The sequence below is a fragment of the Megalops cyprinoides genome, chromosome 17, assembly GCF_013368585.1.
Source record: "Megalops cyprinoides isolate fMegCyp1 chromosome 17, fMegCyp1.pri, whole genome shotgun sequence".
NCBI lineage: Eukaryota > Metazoa > Chordata > Actinopteri > Elopiformes > Megalopidae > Megalops > Megalops cyprinoides.
Genome location: NC_050599.1, coordinates 16,924,233 through 16,943,286, shown reverse-complemented (window position 1 = coordinate 16,943,286; position 19,054 = coordinate 16,924,233).

Genomic DNA, 19,054 nt, shown 5'->3' with positions numbered 1-19,054 from the left:
ATGGCGCTGTCTTACATTTTACCTGCCAGACAACTGCTGTAAAACCTGAACATTTATACCACTGGCAAAGAGAGGCAAGTTCCTTTTTACAAGGCAGCCCTACGTGCTGTGTGGTGCGAGTGATGACATGTGATGGAAGCTCTGTCTGCCGGAGCTTATTTGTAAATACGCAATACGAGGAACACACCTGGCAGCCGCTCAGCTTCCTCGCAGGACCCCTTTGTCGCCCCCGTTACGTAACGCGGCGTCCGTAAATAATGTGCGGACGTTTCCAGCACCTCGTGCTCCCCCATCTTTTATTCATGAAAAGTTGCTTGAGTGGTATAATTTTGTCAGAGACAAAGCTGTTGCTAAGCTAGGCCGTCCGGGGCCGAAGAAATGCGCAGTTTCTTCTCGCTCTCCCTTGGAAACCCTCAACATGCTGGAAGTTACCTCAGGGCAGCCCCGGCTTTGCTTTTGGCTGAATGCGCCAGATCCATCAGCAAGCGCGATGGAGACTAAAGGCCCCGTGGACCAGGGGATAAAGGGCCCAAACCGGGGGGTTGAGGCGAAGTTCCCCGAGTGGGATGGGACATGCACAAAACACACTGACCTTTGCTTGAGTTAGTGTGGCGTGCAGTGCAGCAGATGCTTTGATAAATCACTGAGACAATGGGCACATTGACTTGGTCTTTTCTGATTGAGATGAAATGTTTAAGGGGTACTTTACTTGAACCAAAGCTGTTGCATCGGCATGTCTCCACATAGGACTTACTTAGAAAGTATAGGGGATGGGTTTTGATGGGGCATTATACAAAAAGGTAGTCTGTATAGTGTTTAGTATCCCTTGCACTGTAAACAGCATGTATGTACGCATAAATTCATCCAAGCCTGATCTCATAAAAGGTCAGATCACAACATTTTCTAATGATACGTTCATTACATTTAAATTTTTCACACAGTTATAACTAGCAATGCAAAAATCAAATCTGAGTTTGTTATGTGTTATGTCCAGATCTACATAATTATGGAGTGTTTGCTAACTAACTTAAAATGTAAATAGCTACATAGCTATCTAACTAAAAATAGCTACATAGCTATTTAATTGTAATTTAAATAGCTATGTAGCTAGCTATTCATGCCCTCCAAATGGTTCATCCACCCGTTTAACTAGCAAACTAGCTGTAGTTGCAATTTAATATTTATTGTTGTTGTTCAAAAGAAACGGTACAATTTGAACAACATGGGAATATCTGATATGTACATTATATCTGAATGTACATTAAATGTTGATATTTAGCGGATGCTTTTATCCAGCGTAACAAATATGTGCTACGGTGTGCAATACACTGATACAAAACATAAAAATGAATAGCTACACAATTAAGGGAAAAATGAGTTAGGATTGGATAGGGGAGCCAAGATGCAGTCTAAAGAGGCAGGTCTTCAGTCTGCAATGGAAGATAGCCACCGACTCCACTGTGCTGACCGTTATAGGAAGTTCAAGCCATCACCCCACTGTCGTATAAACATCTTGTTTTAGCGAATGCCATGAACCATTACAGTTGATGAGAACACATTTTGTGCAGTTGTGGTTGCTAAAATGATGGCATACTCCATTTTGTGTGCCACTGGTAGAGCTCAGTTTCTGACATTTGTGATCTTGCCTTTAAGGTGCAATGACTCTCTGAACTAGAACACCTTTTATAAAACAAAACTGATCCAGAGAGCTTTGTGTTTTGATGTGTAACAGACCTATAACAACAAGCAAAATCCCAAGAACTAAAACAGTGGGACAAGTCACATCTCTGTCTGATGTGGTCTGAGGTGGGCATGAGTCTGTGTTAAATTACATGTGTAAGCCTGTTAAAAACTTTGTTACCTGGAAAAGGTCTCTAGGACAGAGATTTCAGCTGTCAACTTTCAGTTACTGACTGTATGGTTGATGGTCCAAATTCCAGTTAGGTCTTGAGTTTTGCAAAAAATATTTTACAATATGATATGATTGCGATAACATGAACTTTTTATTAAGGAGCCTTAATTCCTGTGTAATTACACTGTTATGTATGTAAGTCAGCATTAAAATCCAAAAGGTTTTTCTGGGGGACAAGATCAAGATGAGGGAGAGGCTGGTTTAAATGATGTACTAAAGAATTAAGTGGATTGGATTACGCGATGGACATTAAAACACACCTGCCTGGGTTACCACAATCACATTGCCCATAAACTATGTTTGTGAAGCTGAAATAACCTAGCATCATAGATTGCATTAACTCAGACCAGATAACCTCAGAAAAACCTTGTGCAGTTTTGACTGTTTTTAATCTCTTTCTGTTTACTTGGTAACCTGAAAAGATATCAGTGAGTTGCTAATACATGTGGCTACTTTAATTACGATACGCTGTGACTCAGCTTGTTTAAGGACAATATGAGGAAGTTTCCAGGAAGACATTACCAACAGAACCAGCTTTGTAGCAACAAAGGCTTTGAAATGCTTTCAAGTGACTTTAAGTGTCTGTGTTGTCATTCCATTCAGCTGATATCAGTAATCTTGATCAAGTTCAGTATCTTGAAATAACCCTTTGGTCCCATCACATCAAACAGATCATTGGTTCTGGACCAATAGTACAAAGGGCCGAGAAATTAAAAAAAATCAGTTTGAGGCAGAAGAATTGTTGGGAGAGACACCAGAACATGGTGAACTCCAGACTGATGAAGTGAAGCAGCAGATGACATCCATGTGTTTGATTCAGGGGAAACAGCCTCATCTCTTCATGTTAGTCTCAATAACAATTTTAAGAGTGCATTTACTGCACAGTGTAAGCGTTCATGATAAAATTCAAAGTGGATTTCTTGACAAATGCATGTTCTTGCTTGTTCTAACTGTGGAGCGCAAGATATCCGGTTTCCTCTCTTGGGCTGACAAGAACTCTGTTTCTGATGTGTGGCCAAGTAGTTCTGGTTTTCCCAATAGCTGGCACTAACACCTTGGCTGCCTGGGTAGCTCCTGCTGGAATGCATTTCCCCAGGGAATAAAGAAGGAGGAGAGAGAACAAGTTTATTCACATTATCAATATGGCTACCCTTTCAACAACCAACGCAAGGCAAATATGAAGCCGATTTGAAGGCGCTGTTTAGCTTTGTATTATTATGTCATTTAAATATTGTAGGTTGAGATGTCACAGGAATGTGATCATGTTTAGGGAAATGATTTATAAATGCTTCCATGATTACCAAAAAACGTCCTGAAATTTTAAAAAAGGTTCTGAAATTTTACTGAACTTTTTCTGACACTTTTACTCCATTTAGTCACTAGTGTGTTTTATACAATATAATTAATTGCATAAATATGAATAAAGTCTTATGAAAATTTGCACGCAGATGAAGGATGATGGGTTTCTTTGATAGGTCGAAATAAGCAGCTTCAGAACCACACCAGTACGTCCTTCAAAAACATCCTACTGCAATATTCAATATGGCCCTACTTCTTGAGCACAAAAAGCAGCCAGATGCTCCAATCACAGCCACAGCCATGTGAATTCCAAAGGCTGCTATCAGTATGCATCACTTGCACTGAGATAACAACTCACTTCTTAATCGCAGAATTGGTTGTGAAATTGTACACATTGAGTCAAATGCTGCAAGAAGATTTACCAGAACTCGCACTACTAAAGCTGTTGTATGGGAAGCGTTGCACAACTCTAATCCTCATAGGACGACCCTGTGCTAATTACCGCCATGCCCTGGCAGTCCCTAAGCTCCCGTGACCCTGTGTGCGTCCTTGCGTTTTGGCTTAAGATTTCTCCATTAATTTGCACTGTCATTTTGCATTAGAGAACATCCCGTTATGTTGTGCGGGGAGAGTGAGAGGGGCAATGCTGTACATGTGCTTCATGTCAGGGTGTCAACAATGTAAGTCCCCATCCATTTCGTATGACCGGCCTTATTCCACAACCCACCGTTACATCAGTTTGACTCAAAATTGTCAAAACAACAATTCAGCAATGTCATCGCTTACTGCCTATAGTCCGATTTTTACAGAAGAATTAGATCTAAAAAAGTATTATTTCAGACCATTTCAGTAATGGTCTGCGAGTGATGTAGATCAATCATCAGTGTTTTATCTACAGGTGGCCAATGTCTGAATCCATGCAAGCAACCACACCACTCAGTGTAATGTTTAGCTTTGCTGGGTATTTCCATATATATTAGACTGGCCAAAAAACAAAATCCACCTGGAAATGATCACAGTGAGTGGTACATTATGAGGAGATGAATTGTCATGAATTTGAGAACCATGAGAACTTTTTTTTCTGTGCTAACTTCACTTCCCTGCTGAGGAGATGAAGAGTATTTTTTTTTCCCTTCAAGGAACGACAAATACTACTTACAGGCGCGACGGAAAAATCGTACAACAGAGAAAACGTGCAAATGATGGAAAGCAGAGGAATAATCGTCTCGTCTCAGATTATTCCCATCGTGTCTGAGGAGTTTATCTTTCCTGATTGAGGATATCATTGTGGTGGTATCGGGCCACACAGACAGCGAGGCGAGCCGGCTGCCTTCAGCTAAGCGCTGGAAAACATGCGGCATTTATTACGTTTGGATTCCAAATGATTAGCAGAGGAGAGAGGGGAGCGCGCGGAAGGCCCTGGCCGCGTCACAGAACATCAATCTGCACAACATCCCCAAGGCCTCCTTCTGCAGGTGGTTCACATTTTTACCGCATCAAAAAAATAAATAAATAAATAAGGATAACAAAAAATGCAATATGAAATGGAAAATTTATCCTGGAAAAAAAAATAAAAAGTTTCCAACACAGTTCCCCCCTCGGGATTGAACTTCGTGACATGGTGTGTGTCAGGTGAGGCGAGGCGCGGGCGGGGCCTTGGGAGGTTATGAATTCCAAGCCGCAGTTTTATTTTTTGTGTGGAATGTTGCGCAATCCCTACGACAGCACTTTGACTCCTCGGTCCAAACCTACGGGCCTCGTTTGATGTGACTGCACCTCTCATAAACCGTTCTGGACTTTTTTACTCTCAGCTCTGCACAGTTCTTACTGGCCTTCTCTTTTGAGCCCTTATGTAATACATACCTTTGATGTTCTGTGTTTCTGCAACAGGAAATGTTCCCCTTTAAAATGATTTTCCCTTCTCTTGCATCACATCATTGTTATTAGTCATAAGCATGTCAATTAAATTTAGTATAGTTGTATTAATCTTATGTTGTTAACAAGAGTCACTGGACACAAATTGTGATTTTAATGCTTGATTCAAAGATACTGTTGATTGTCTTTAACAGATTGTACATATACAATCCTAATGCAATGTGATGTTAATAATTGCTCAGGAAACTTAAAATTAAAACATTTTTCATATGTACCTCTTATGACCAGAATTAGCCTCTGTTGCCCTCAGAAATGACTGTGATCTATTTGTGTGAACTCTATTTGACAGAGTAGAGCTCTGTGGGATCGTAATATACTTACTCAAAAGACTTGCTGTCTGTGTAGATCTTCCTGGCAGTAATGTCATTGCATTAGCAAGCAATTGTATGTGTGTGTGTGTGTTTGTGTGTGTGTGCAATGGATACATAAATGTGACATTGTGTGACTATGTGCAACTGTGGTTATGCTTGTGTGTGTACACATGCTTGTGTGTGTGAGTATGAGTGTGTGTGTGTGTGTGTGTGTGTGTGTGTAAGTGCATTTTTGTGAGAGTATGTGTATGCATGTGTGCCTTTGTATGTCTGTGCGTGCATGTGTGAGGGTGTGTACAGGAATGTGTGCGTGTATGATGGGTGTAGGGGAAGGAGGTGGAGATGCTGGATCCATAAACTCAGAGTAATCTCCCGCTTTCTGGAATCAATAATTAAGCTGCATAATTTGACATGCTACAATAGAGAGAGAAACAGGCATTTGCTGTTTTTATAATTTTCTTGAACTGCGAACAAAACACACACAGCGCCCCCCCCCCCCACACACACACACACACACACACACACACACACACACACACACACTGATAAGTTGAATACTCATATTTATTACATCAAAAATGAGCTGTTGCTCACTTTGCATTTCAGTACAAATTCTTTGCAGGAACTCGACTGGCCCCCTGCATCTCTCATATTTTTGATCAGAGAAAATAGGTCCTGAAATATCCAAATCCAGCATTTTTTGGTCTTTAATGAAAGAGGTAAGAGGCCAATAAAAAGAACCCGGTGTTCTCTTGTAAAATTGTGAATAGCTCAATAATTAATCACTGAATCAACTTTATTATGCCCACTGCATTTTATGAAGGGGAGTCAAGATGGATTTGCTAATACTGGGGTTTGACCCTCACTGCAAAGCCAGCTCTCTTTTTAACTTTGTAACTTTTTTTTTCTCTAATTCATTGAGGTGTGGCCACTGGACAGAGAACACAGACAGGGTAAATTAAACACATAAAATAATAACTTGGACTGAGTGATGCAGAAGGTGGAATTTGATAAAATTGCATACATGCTACTACATGGTACATGATTTTTATGTAAATTTTTGAATGTGTGTATGCGTGTGTCTGTGTGTCTGTGCGTTTGTGCGTGTGTGGGTGTGTTCATGATGTATATTCAGTAGACATGAACTTGCATGCTGTTGTATGTGGATATGGCGGTTCTTATATTTGGCTTGGAGTCCAACAAACAGATCACACCTGGCCATAGGCTGGGGTGATCTGGACATCATAAAGAGGAAGAAGCTAGGGGATGGGGTGGAGGAGGGATGCTGTGAACAGCTGACATAAAAAGGAAGCGCTAATTTGGGTTTTTATGCTTGTGGATGTGACTGGGTAGTTGCATAGGGATTGTTCTTCTCACAAATTTTTGTTTGTATCTTCAATATATAAACACATACATGCATACATACATAGATACATACATACATAACATGCATATGCTTGGGCAGCTGTTTACTGTAGTTGTAAGGACCAGGGCTTATAACACAAAGGTTTGATTCCCTTCTGGGGTGCTGTTGTAACTGTAGTTGTAATTTCCTTAGTAAATATCTAGCTTTAAAAATGGGCAATGAGTAAGAATTGTAACCTATGTCAGTTGCTCTGGATGAGAGTATCTGTAAAGCAACTAAATGTAAATGTGTGTCTATATATAAGTGAAATCAGCTCAGTTATTTGTTTTTAATAATGGTAACAGAAACAATTGCAAAAACCCACACCTGTGGACCCATGTATGACAGGTACAGTGTATGAATACATATGACTGACCAAGGGTGTTCACATTCCAGGATTTGACTGCCTGTCATTCTATGTATCCATGCGTCTACAGTCAACTGCTAAAATAATGGAACACAAGTAAATGAGGAATCCAAAGTATATTGAAAACAGGTGTAGTTCCTGAGTGAATTAAGTGATTAACATCCCATCATGCTAAGGGTCATGTATGAAAATGCTGTGCAGGTCCAGGGGCCCTGTATTTTGGTTACCATGGCTAGAAGAAGAGATCTCAGTGACTGTGAGAGAGGCATGATTGTTGGGGCATGTTTGGCGGGAGCTTCAGTGACGAAGGTTGCTCAAGTTTGTAATGTTTCACAAGAAACAGTGGCTAAGGTAATGTTGGCATGCACGTCTGAAGGCCAGACATCATCATCACTAAGGGAAAAAGCACATACATGGTACATGATGTGTTGAAAACACATACTCCTTGACCGTAACGTCCAAACATTGGTTCAAGATGCGAGGCAAAAAAATTGTGCAACTGTGAGCAAGTCAGCTGACTGCAAATATCAATCCAGGGCATAAGCAGGCAGTTTCATCAAGAACAGTCTGAACTCTGCACAAAGAGGGATGCTATGGTTACGTTGCAGTCCATAAACCCCTTATTACACCTAAAAATACACATTTGCGAGTAAAGCGGTGCAAAGAACAGAGGCAGTGGTCTATTGAGCAGTGGAAAAAAGTTATATGGTCAGATGAGTCATCCTTCATCCTGTTCTCAACCAGCAGACAAGTGCATGTGTGGCACATGCCAAAAGAAACCTACAGGCCCAAATGTTTGTTCCGGAGTGCTCCTGTATGGGAGATTCTGGAGCAGTGCCTGAGACAGTGTTTTCCACCACCATCAACAAAAAAAATGATCAAATTTCTTGTGAGACAATGGTGTCGCATCCCTCCAATAGAGTTCCAGATACTCTATGCCAAGGTGCATTGTCTATGCCAAGATGCATGCTGTTCTGGTGGCTCATGGTGGCCCAACACTCAGTTAAGACACTCTGTCTGGTGTTTCCTTTATTTTGGCAGTTACCTGTATCTATCTAGCTGTCTGTCCATCTGTATGTTTTGTGTAGAACATCCCAAAAGGGGGTTACAAATTGGCCTGACAGTGTTTTTATGTTGGTGAAAGATGACATCCTTGGGATTTCTGAAGGGCAAGCTGACAAAAGCAAGCGGCAAGCTGACGCATGTAAGAAAGATTAATGTGACATTTACACCCCAATGTCATTTGTTGCATCTACATGTGAAGGTTAAGGCGTGATAACCTAGCTACAAATGCGAAATCTGTGCCATTCACAAATTCTTCAACTTCATCTCACAATGGTGATACTTGTAGTAACGTTAAACATGACAACACTTGCATTATTGCCAACATGCCATTGTTGCTTATGGGAATTATGACTCTTCTGGAGCTGGTTATCATTGCATTCACAATGGAGTCCACAGTCATAATGGTTTAAGTTCATGCTCTCAGACTCTCACACTCTCACAGCAGAATGCAAGCCTGTTTTCCCTCAGATTAAAAGGGAGTAGCTCCAGATCCTTCCACACTGGACATTGTATTGTGTTCAAAATGAGCAAAACGAGCTCTTGAACGCTCAGTGTCATTCTGACCGCATCACCGTGTCACGGTGTCAGTCACCTACCCTGGGGATCTGTGCGGCACCAGGCTCTTCCTCCTCTTTCTCCCCTGGTTCTTTTTCTCAGTATCCCGACAACAAAGCATAACACTGGATGTTTTTTTTTTTTTTTTTCATTTGAAGTAGCATTTCATTTTTGAGCCCTTCTGCGGTTTGGCTGCCGGCTGCTGTTTGTACAGCGCACGGAGATGCCGTGCAATGATAAGGCATGAGCAAAAAACTGAGATGACTGTGCCAAAGAGAGTCCCCAGTGCACGAGGTAGCTGAGAAGCACTATGAAATCTGTGGTCTACCCCTATGGTCTTGGGTAGAGGGAGCCCTAAGTCTTATATATATATATATATATATATATATATATATATATATATATATATATATATATATATATATATATATATATATACACACACACACACATAGTAATGCTACATAGCCCTAATGCTGTGATGCACATATGTATATATACTGTATATATGTCTACATGTAAATGTAGATGTATATGTGCATATGGCTTTCCCATACCAACAGCAGGGGAGTAAAAAGCCTGACTCCCTGTGGTCTGCTTCATGAGAGAAGTTGCCTGGTGCCCTTTGAGCCTGGCATTCTGTGACTTCCTCGGCCTACCGCCCGCAGTGCTGAGGAGCAATGCCGCTGCCAGTTGGTTGGCACATGCAGTCTGTGTTCCTTAGATATTTGGCTGATTACTTTTTTCATCCCTGGTTGTACACATTATTAATTCAAACTGTGACCGCTGCAGACTCCTGTGTATACACGTGAAGCAGTCCAGGTCAGTAATCATGCTGAAGTGTTCAACTGTTGTGTTGTGACTGGAATATGAAACTGAAAATTCCTTTGTCAAGGTGCTTGTGGAAATCCAGATCCTCCTCTCAACGCTGCTTCTGTGCCGGTATTAAATTCCATTATTTTTTTCTGAAGAAAAAAAAAAACTCAGTCTTTTGCCTGATTGGCTCCCAGAAGTGTTGAGGGGTTCAGATTTATACGAACTCTCTGGGGAGTCCAGAGAAACTTTAGAGGACTTAATTTACAAGCCATTGTAGAGTGTTTATGCGTTCTAGATTATCCAGGTAGGGGCCGGAGAGACTACTAATGCAATACTGGATGTCACTTATTCAGTTTATTAGAAATAGTTGTAGCTGCTCTGCAGCCCTTGAGAAACCATACCCCCCAGAAACAACTTGGAGGGAATTGAGCAACTTTCTTTTATTTGGCCCACATGAGAATTGGTCCAAGAACACCTAAACCAATAAAATTCCAGGAGGCAGGAGAAATATGAACATTTCTCACAGAACAAAAGTTCACTGAAATATACACATGCTTAGCTGAGTTACTTATTATCAACATATAACATTTTTCATGAAGAGATATTTTTAAATCACAGATAAATTGTGTGAGTGCAGCCCTACAGAAATTTTGTTTCTATGTTATGAATTAATGTATAAAGTCTTTTACCTGACAAAGACATACATTTTTCTACATATAGAATATCAGTGGATATTAAAAGGTTTTCCTCATATTAGATATAAACAATGGTGAGAGGAAATTTAAAATGTTGTAACTGCTACAAAATATAACTGTAGCCTCATGGTTTCAGCAGCTAAAAACAGCACCAAAAAGAATGCATAATAAAAAAGTGCTGATCCAATTATTCAAAGTAGTTCTTTATGTTAAAACAAATATGACAGATTGCACATTATTTCTGTTTAGAAATATAAAGATAGCATCAAAGTAACTACTTACAGGACTTGGCACAGATTTACTGTCAGCTGTGGTTACACTAGTGCAGATATCAGCTTAAAAGTAAACTGCCATGTAATCACTGCCATGCAATGTGTTAAATCACTTTCTTCCTTTCAGTTGCATGCAATAAGCACAGAGTTTCCTTCTCTGTTGTAAGGCAGGTGTGTGCTGAAGATTCTACAGCACAAAAACCTGCAAAATGCTCTAGCTCTGCAGTGTGGAAATCTACAGACCTAAGCAACTAATTACAGTCACACTGATTACATCTTACTTACCTGTTGATTTGGACACTATTATTAGTGAATGTAACAAGAATTGGTCTTTGTATCAAACGTGGGGAATTTTTTCCACCATGGTATTGTGTACTTGACTATATGGACACAACTCATCTGAGAAAGCTGTCAATATTGGCACAAAAGTTAATTTCATTAAATACGAGCTACAGTTTCCTACGGTATTTTCTGAACAATCAGCTCTGGAAATGATCCCATCTATTTTGGTTCATCTTTGTTTTGGTGTGAAATTTTTGGTACAGTGATTTCTGTTGAAATGTTAGCTTGTTTTCTCCCTACATTTTAAATACATTTCAGTGTGTCGCGCACTTTGACCTTTAGTGCAATTGTTAAAATGTTCAATAAGATTAAAAAAAAAACATAGGCCTAAGTCACAAAGTTCAGCATTAACTAATGATTTTAACTCAGAAAATACCAGGTGGAGAAGAGACAAATGGGAAGTAATTGGGTTAAGGAGCTTATGTATGGAGTGCTGTTTTGGCAGGGGGTCTATTTTTAGAAGAAAAAAAAAGACTGGGGTCACGAAAAAAAACACAAGTATTTAAAAATGTTAAATAAATTAGTCATTACCACTTGTGACAAATCACATGGTCTCTCTTTTTGAAAAGTATGTGTCTGTGGAGCAGAGAAGCTAAGCAACCTCACGTGGCCGAGTGGATGGAGGGGAATTGTGAGCCTGGAGACTGACCATTTTGTGCCTCGCGGTGTCTCTCATTTTTTATTTCCCTCAGTTTTCATATTACTTTGGAGGGGATTTAATGCCCCAAAGTCAGTTAGAGAAATTGTCCAAATAGAACAGTATTAAAAAGGAAAAAAAGATAAAAGGAAGGCAGCTTGCCTGAAAGACAGCAGGTTGCAGATTTTAGTCTTGTGCACAACATAGCTGCTTCACTTCTGAATGAGGTTGCTCCAGAAGTTGTATAAATGGGTAACAATTACATTTAAAAAATGTAAGCTATGGACTTTATAACATCTTCCCCTCACGTGAAAACTGCAACACTGACTAAGCTTACATGCACATTAATATCCCAGTAAACCCATATAAGAAATGTAGGATATCCCTCAAATGGAATGTAGAAATGGCTAGTTGTGTGAACGACTTACATAGAATATTCCTCTTGGGACATAGTTCACTTATGATAGCTTTCATAGCCGATGAAACAAATTTTGCAAAAACGTTAGGAAGACAACACAATGATACTTTAGAGTGATCAAAAGTGAACATCTTCTGAACTGTTCAGCCAAATATTAATTAGCAGAAAGTTCACACCTGTCCTTGACAAGGGTCATACAGGATACTAGGATTACCATGCTTACAGGAACGTTAGCAGGGGTCATATTTCATGGTACAAACAACTTAGTCAGAGAATGACAAGGGGAAGGGCCTTTATTTAAAATACTGTCTGCATGTCAGTGTGATGCAGCCTTTGGGTTTAGTATCAATTATCAGTGTGTTTGTCCTTTTTGAAAACCTTTGGCCTAAACCTGATGAACAGGACCTGTTCCATATATATATTAGACAGGGGCATGTACATGACCCTGTCCTGACCTCATGATTTAAGGGATTTGCTCAACTCTGGAGCATGTGGTCCAGCTTAAACGTGGCAGTGCTCAACACACTGCCCCTGGGCGCAAACTGGCAGACTGGGAGGAAATTTGGCAGAAATGAAGACCTGAGAGGGCTTCTGAAAGTGGTTGGCATAGTGAAGGAGTAGCTGTGGATGCAGCACATTTTAAAAGAATCATCGAAACACAGGGGAGCAAGGCAAGGGGACAAGGCTTTTGTTTTCTTCCCACAATCCATTTCAATAAATGTCTCTTTCTCAGCCCTCATAATGACTCCAATGACAAAGGGAGATTTTGGTCACACACAGGCCTTGGTGCCTCCACGCTTCTCCTCAGAGCTCCAAATGAGAAGTTTATGAAATGGGAACTGGATGAGCATTTTGACTCCATTCCTCTCTGTGACCACTTTATTCTGTAATGCCATTTTCAGATTGGAATGCTTCACAGGCTGCCATGCCTGCAGAACATCCTTTACACACACACACACACACACACACACACACACGCACACACACACGCACACACACACACACACACACACACACACACGCACACACACACAGGCACACACAGGCATACACACACATTCTAATCAGATACTTATCTGTATCTGTCTTGCACAACCTCTCTCTCTCTCTCTGTCTCTCTCTGTCTCTCTGTCTCTCTCTCTCTCGCTCTCTCTGTCTCTCTCTCTCTCTCTCTCTCTCGCTCTCTCTCTCTCTCTCTCTCTGTCTCTCTCTCTCTGTCTCTGTCTCTCTCTCTCTCTCTCTCTCTGTCTCTCTCTGTCTCTCTCTCTGTCTCTCTCTCTCTCTCTGTCTCTCTCTCTCTCTGTCTCTCTCTCTCTCTCTGTCTCTCTCTCTCTCTGTCTCTCTCTCTCTCTCTCTCTGTGTGTGTGTGTTTGTGTTTGTGTGTGCGCATGCATGCATTCATTTCCATCTCCATTCAGGCTTTTATGTACGTTACACTCGTATGTCCTAAGCTGTGCTATTTAAAGGGAGCCATCAATTTTCACATAACGTATGGGAATGCACTAAGTGGATAAGTGGATAAGGAACCTCTATTCTGTCATCCCTCAAACCTCTTACTCTCGCTGGTGCATACCTTCCAATTTATCCACACATGCAGCATTATTTACATATCTCTGTGACACTGTCTATAAACATTGAGGAATCTGTTCTTCATAAAGGAAATATGATGGGATGCTATTAGATGGATGCCTCCCTGAGGTAAATCAGGCAGGACACTGATGCTAGAAAATGAATTATCAGGAGATTGATTTGATTCCATTCATCATGCCAAATATCTTACACGCTTCATCTCCAGATGTAGGAGATTTAGAATGCTGTGTGCTTACTGCCTTTTTGCACGGATTCATACCATACTGTGCCCTTTCAAAGCCTCTAATTCAAGATTTTAATCACCAGGTGTAGCAGGTAGCGGAGATATGTTCAGAGTCAGGTATAGCAGGTAGCAGTGTTATGGTCATAGCCAGGTATAGCGGGTAGCAGTGCTATGGTCTTAGCCAGGTGTATGCTATCATCCATGGGAAAGTACATAGCAGTGTACATTGAAAATGACTGGAAGTAAATCATGTAAACACAGGTTAGATCAAATAATTACTGTGAGCCCCAACACAGGATATTTACTTCTTTAACATGTCTCTGTCCTAGGTGTCACTGCTTTGTTTAAGGTACTTATTTAAAACAGAAGTGAAAATTTTATAGCCTTCAATCTTCATAGGAAGAATTTCATACTAAGTGTTTGATTTTTTTGTTTATTTTTCCTCAGAGAAAGAATTCATTTTCCAAAAAATGTGGAAAAAAAAAATCATATGTTCAGGCTATGGAGTTATTTGAGGACAAGGTAGCAGTTTGGAGGAGGCAACAGAGGCACACAGGGCAGATTGGGTGGCAGTGCTGCGGCAGCTTCTCCCTCCCATGGCACCGCTCCTCACACCGAGTGCCAGGCATCTCTCACCTTCGTGCTGCGCATTTTTTGGGCTAAGTTTAGATCCACATTTTACTGGAAGAGGCAGGATGTGAGCTCGCCCCTTTTGATCGCTCCGATCCTTTCGCGTTTCGGCTCTTCAGCGGACTTCGCGAGCAAAATGCGCCCTCGACTGTCCCTCGTTAGGGGTTAAAACAGGAAGTGGACGCGCCGGGCGCCCGCGGAACGTTGTGTCTAGAAACGTTCTGATGTGAGACAGTGCACTTTTGAGATAATTGTTCTTTCCCAGGCAGCGTGTCAGAATGTGTGTGTGAGTGTGTGTGTGTGTGTGTGTGTGTGTGTGTGTGTGTGTCTGTCTGTGTGTGTGTGTGTGTGTGTCTGTCTGTGTGTGTGTATGTGTGTGTGTCTGTGTGCGTGTGTGTGTGTTTTCATTCTCTATTAGAGCCGGTGATGGTGAAGGTGTTGAAATACTTTGCATTGTCATGTGCTGTACAGATGTTGGAGAGGGAGGCAGTGCTTACAGTTTCATGATGGAATTAAACCTGAAATAAATTTATCCCTCGCAAGGTAGAGGCCTCCTATTTTACTGCTGATTCCGGCATTAGGGCAATAAAGTTGATTCCTGTATGCATAAAGTTATGATACAGTAGTATATGCCATCTGTAAACACTTTCAAGAGGTTTGTCATATTTGTTTCTTTATTGTGTTGGAGGACAAAACAGATCCTTCTGGCGTGTCTGTTCTTCACAGTTTATTCTTTCTCACACAGTTATGGTTTATGTTTTTCTCTGTAGATTTGGGAGTTTATTCCCTGTCACTGCTCTTGCTTGCAGCACACCAGTTGGTCCAAGACAGACTCTGTTTTCTGTGTTCCTCTGGTGCTGTTCTTAAGGGTTACAATAGATAGTAATGATGAATGGTAATAATGGTCCATAATGCTTTTGTGATAGCTTTTTTAAATGCAACACACAGAAAGCAATAAGGGAACTCAGAGAAACTCAGAGAAATACCACAGCCTGTTCCATTCTGATGAAACAAGTGCAGCTTCAGCATTCACACCAAAGTACCAGGAGACATACACACACACACACACACACACATAATCACATATGCACACATGTGCACAGGCACACGCACACGCGCAAGGTGAAGGGTGAAGACCTGCCTTGTACGTGCTGCTGTGTGTTGTACCTTGTGGGAGGGAAATCTGTCCACATCCGCACCAGGAAACAGGAACAAGCCCGCACCACAACTGAGAATCAATGTTCTGTGAAGAGTAATTGTTCTGTTTATTGTTCCAGCGGTGTTGTGCAGAAAAGAGAGAGATTTGTAAATGTTTACGCGTGGAACTCGCCGAGGAGGGAGACCCAGCCCTCCCCCCCTCCCCAGCTGTTGGCAGGACGGCCTCCCCCCTGCCCCAGCCCTGAGCCGCGTTTGCACCGCGGGATGGTGTGTGAACTTGTGCTCCGCTGGCGATCAGTTCCTGCTGCCTGACACCGAACGCAGATGTTGTAGAGGCATCGCATGAGAGGGCTAAATCAGGCCTGTTCCACACACTCTGCCACACATCTGGGCTGCAATTACGCTGTGCCGCGGGGAAAGGTGGTGCTCCTCAGATCTGCTAAAGAGCACAGACGGGTCAGAGGATCCAAGGAACACACACAGACTCAGACAGGGAGAGAGAGAGAAAGAGAGAGAGGGAGAGAGAGAAGGAGAGAGCATGTGCCAAGCTCCTCTAAATACACAGGGGTTATTGCTTTTAGACTGCAGTTCTTTCACCTCAGGGCCACTGAAGAACTGACACTTCCTCTACATGAAGTACTGGACCTATGCAATCAGCCATGCTGTTGGGATATGCAAACAAATTCAAAGGTGTACCTTTGCATTATTGAATGGAAAGTCAGGAATCCTGCAGATATGTGAAGGGTAGGAGACATATTGCAAGGTACCAGACTTAAAATTCTTCTGCAGTTTGCACAAATGCATCTTTACATACAGCACTGTGTGTGTGTGTCTCTGTGGTCCAAAAATGTTTCGCCATATGAAAGCCAAGTGGCTTCTGCAGTAATGTGCAATCTGAGATTTATCTTTTGACATTGGCCCTCTTGCAGGAAACATGTGGCAACTGTTTGAAGTGACAGTGGGTTTGTTTTTAAAGTCATTTTCCTCTCCAGCAGTGTTCAGGCATGTAGATGGATAGAATGACTGATTGATTGTTAGCAAAGGAGGAAACAGCCATATTCACCAATACCCTGAGAATGTAGCTTAGCGCATAATGACGTCAGAAGTGTGAGAAAGACAGTTTGTTGGCAGGGCAGCATCACTGCTAGCCTTGCATGGTCCACAACAATGCCAAACAGGGCAGACTGGAATTCACTTGTTTGATCAAAATCAACTTTTCTTTTCACAGCACAATGACCAGATCGCGAGTGAATTACCCAAATTACATCTGCTCACATCGTGATATTAAAACAAAGGAACAGACTTCACCCGCAGTGTAAAAAAGAAAACATAAATAAATAAAGAAGACATGAAAGACACGAGTCCTGCTGTGGACTCGATGAACCTAGAGCATACATCCTTTCAACATTCCGCAGCTTCCTGCAGTAATTGGGTGCCAGCAGTGTTCACTCAAGATCTTTTGCAGGCTTTTCTTTACATTTTTGTTATCATCAACACCATTGCTGAGTTGGCTGTATCTGCCCTGTGAACAATCAGGGGAGCAGTATCTAATCAGGGGATCAGTGAATAATTGGGGAACGCTGAATAATTAAGGGAACAATGAATAATCAAGGGAGCGGTGAAAAATGAAGGGTGCATGGGCAGGTGCTCGATTGAATGGCTGTCTGACTCGCAAAGCAGCTAGTGGCCAGCCCTCTCTTGGTCACACAGCACTGAGGAGGAAGTGCTAACATCTGTGCTGTTGGCGTGTGGCATGGCAGTGAACTAGAGCACTGAACTCTGCCTCATCCTCTTGAGTGGAGTGAAAATAAACAAAATTCCCATGTTTCCAACTGTGCGTCAAGACAGAGGTTTCTCCGTCTAGCGGGCCGCAGTGATCTAGACCAGGCTGCCCAAATGGCGGAACGCACCGTCTGGCCTTTTGACGTTGGACTGGAAAGTTAACTAGCTGTGCCTTGTGGACTGTTTCTCTATTCACGGCTTGCTGTCCACTCTGGCGCTTAACGCCACTTAGTGAGGGTGTAATGTAGCGTGCATTCATCAAGGAATACAAGCTGGGCTGGAAAGCTGCTTTTGGTTTAATACAATCTGATTAAATGGCAGCGTAGAATAAAACAGGAATGAAGAAACTAACATGACAAATGGTTTTTGCTGTAGACATTACAAGACATTACAGCTCCACAGACATTCCTTTATTCTTTACCAAAATAAAATAAAATTAAAAAAACAGCACAATGAAACCCTTTGTAGAGTTGTTGACACAATCATTTTAAAGCCACTCAAAGACGAGTTTGGTTCCTTTACTGTTCATTTTCATTTTTGTTTTCCATCATAACCACAGAACTATTTAACCCTGAAAGGTAGTACAATACTCACACATGCACACTAAATGAAATTTTGGCTTAATACTGCCAAATAAAAGCATACAGATGCTGTGTGTAAAGTTTTAAGAGTCCATACCAATAAGACCTTTTTAATCAGATTCTCAGCAGCATTTCTGACCTAATTTCTACCGCATACTGTAAGTCAGACTGAGGCACAGATTCATCAGCTTTCAGGTGGTTGTGGTTCATTTTAAAGGTCATTTATCTCCTCATTGCAATGATCTGTCTTTTGAAACTTTCACTGGTTTTTCTATGATTGTATTCATGTCCACCTGAAATTTCTTAACACACGTATACACACAGATTAATTACCTTAATAAGCAGGCAGGTTTTCTATGATGATAAGATGAAAACTTAATAGGATACACAGTGGAAGCAGGAGAACCTAAATGTGTTCAAGACCAGATTTGATATAATCCCAGATACACTCTAGACCTGCTCCAACACAGCTGATTCAACTCATTATCATTTAAATCAGCTGTGTTGGAGCAGGGAGAGATCTAAAGCATGCAGGATAAGGGGCCCTCCCGGAGAAGTTTGGGAAACACTGCTCTAGACTGTAGACAAAATGATGAGTCTAAATTGTTTTTATCATTAAACTCTGTATGTTTTCATGACCTAAATGATGAGGTGGCAAAGAAAAGCTCACTATGTGTTTAGAATCTTTGTATCTGAATTAATCAGACTTCAATAAATGCTTTTGATTCTAACACAGCCCTTCTTTCAAACCCGTTTTCTCTGGAGCAAGTCCATGTTTGATATTATACTGTGAATCTTTAACTCGATTCCAGGAAACACAGCTCCTCACTTAGAGCATTAGTGTGGCACGGGTATGTTAATGATTTGCTGATGCAAAGGGATATTAGGTAAATAACTGATGTATGACATCCATAAGAGAGAATTACACTGAAGGTAATGTCACCCAACAATGACTAACACAATTAACCCTCACATTAAGGGTCACTGTTATCACATCTATCATTTCCTTGAGCAGATATTCTTTTTCTGAAACAAAACTGTCAAACATTAAAACAAGGTAA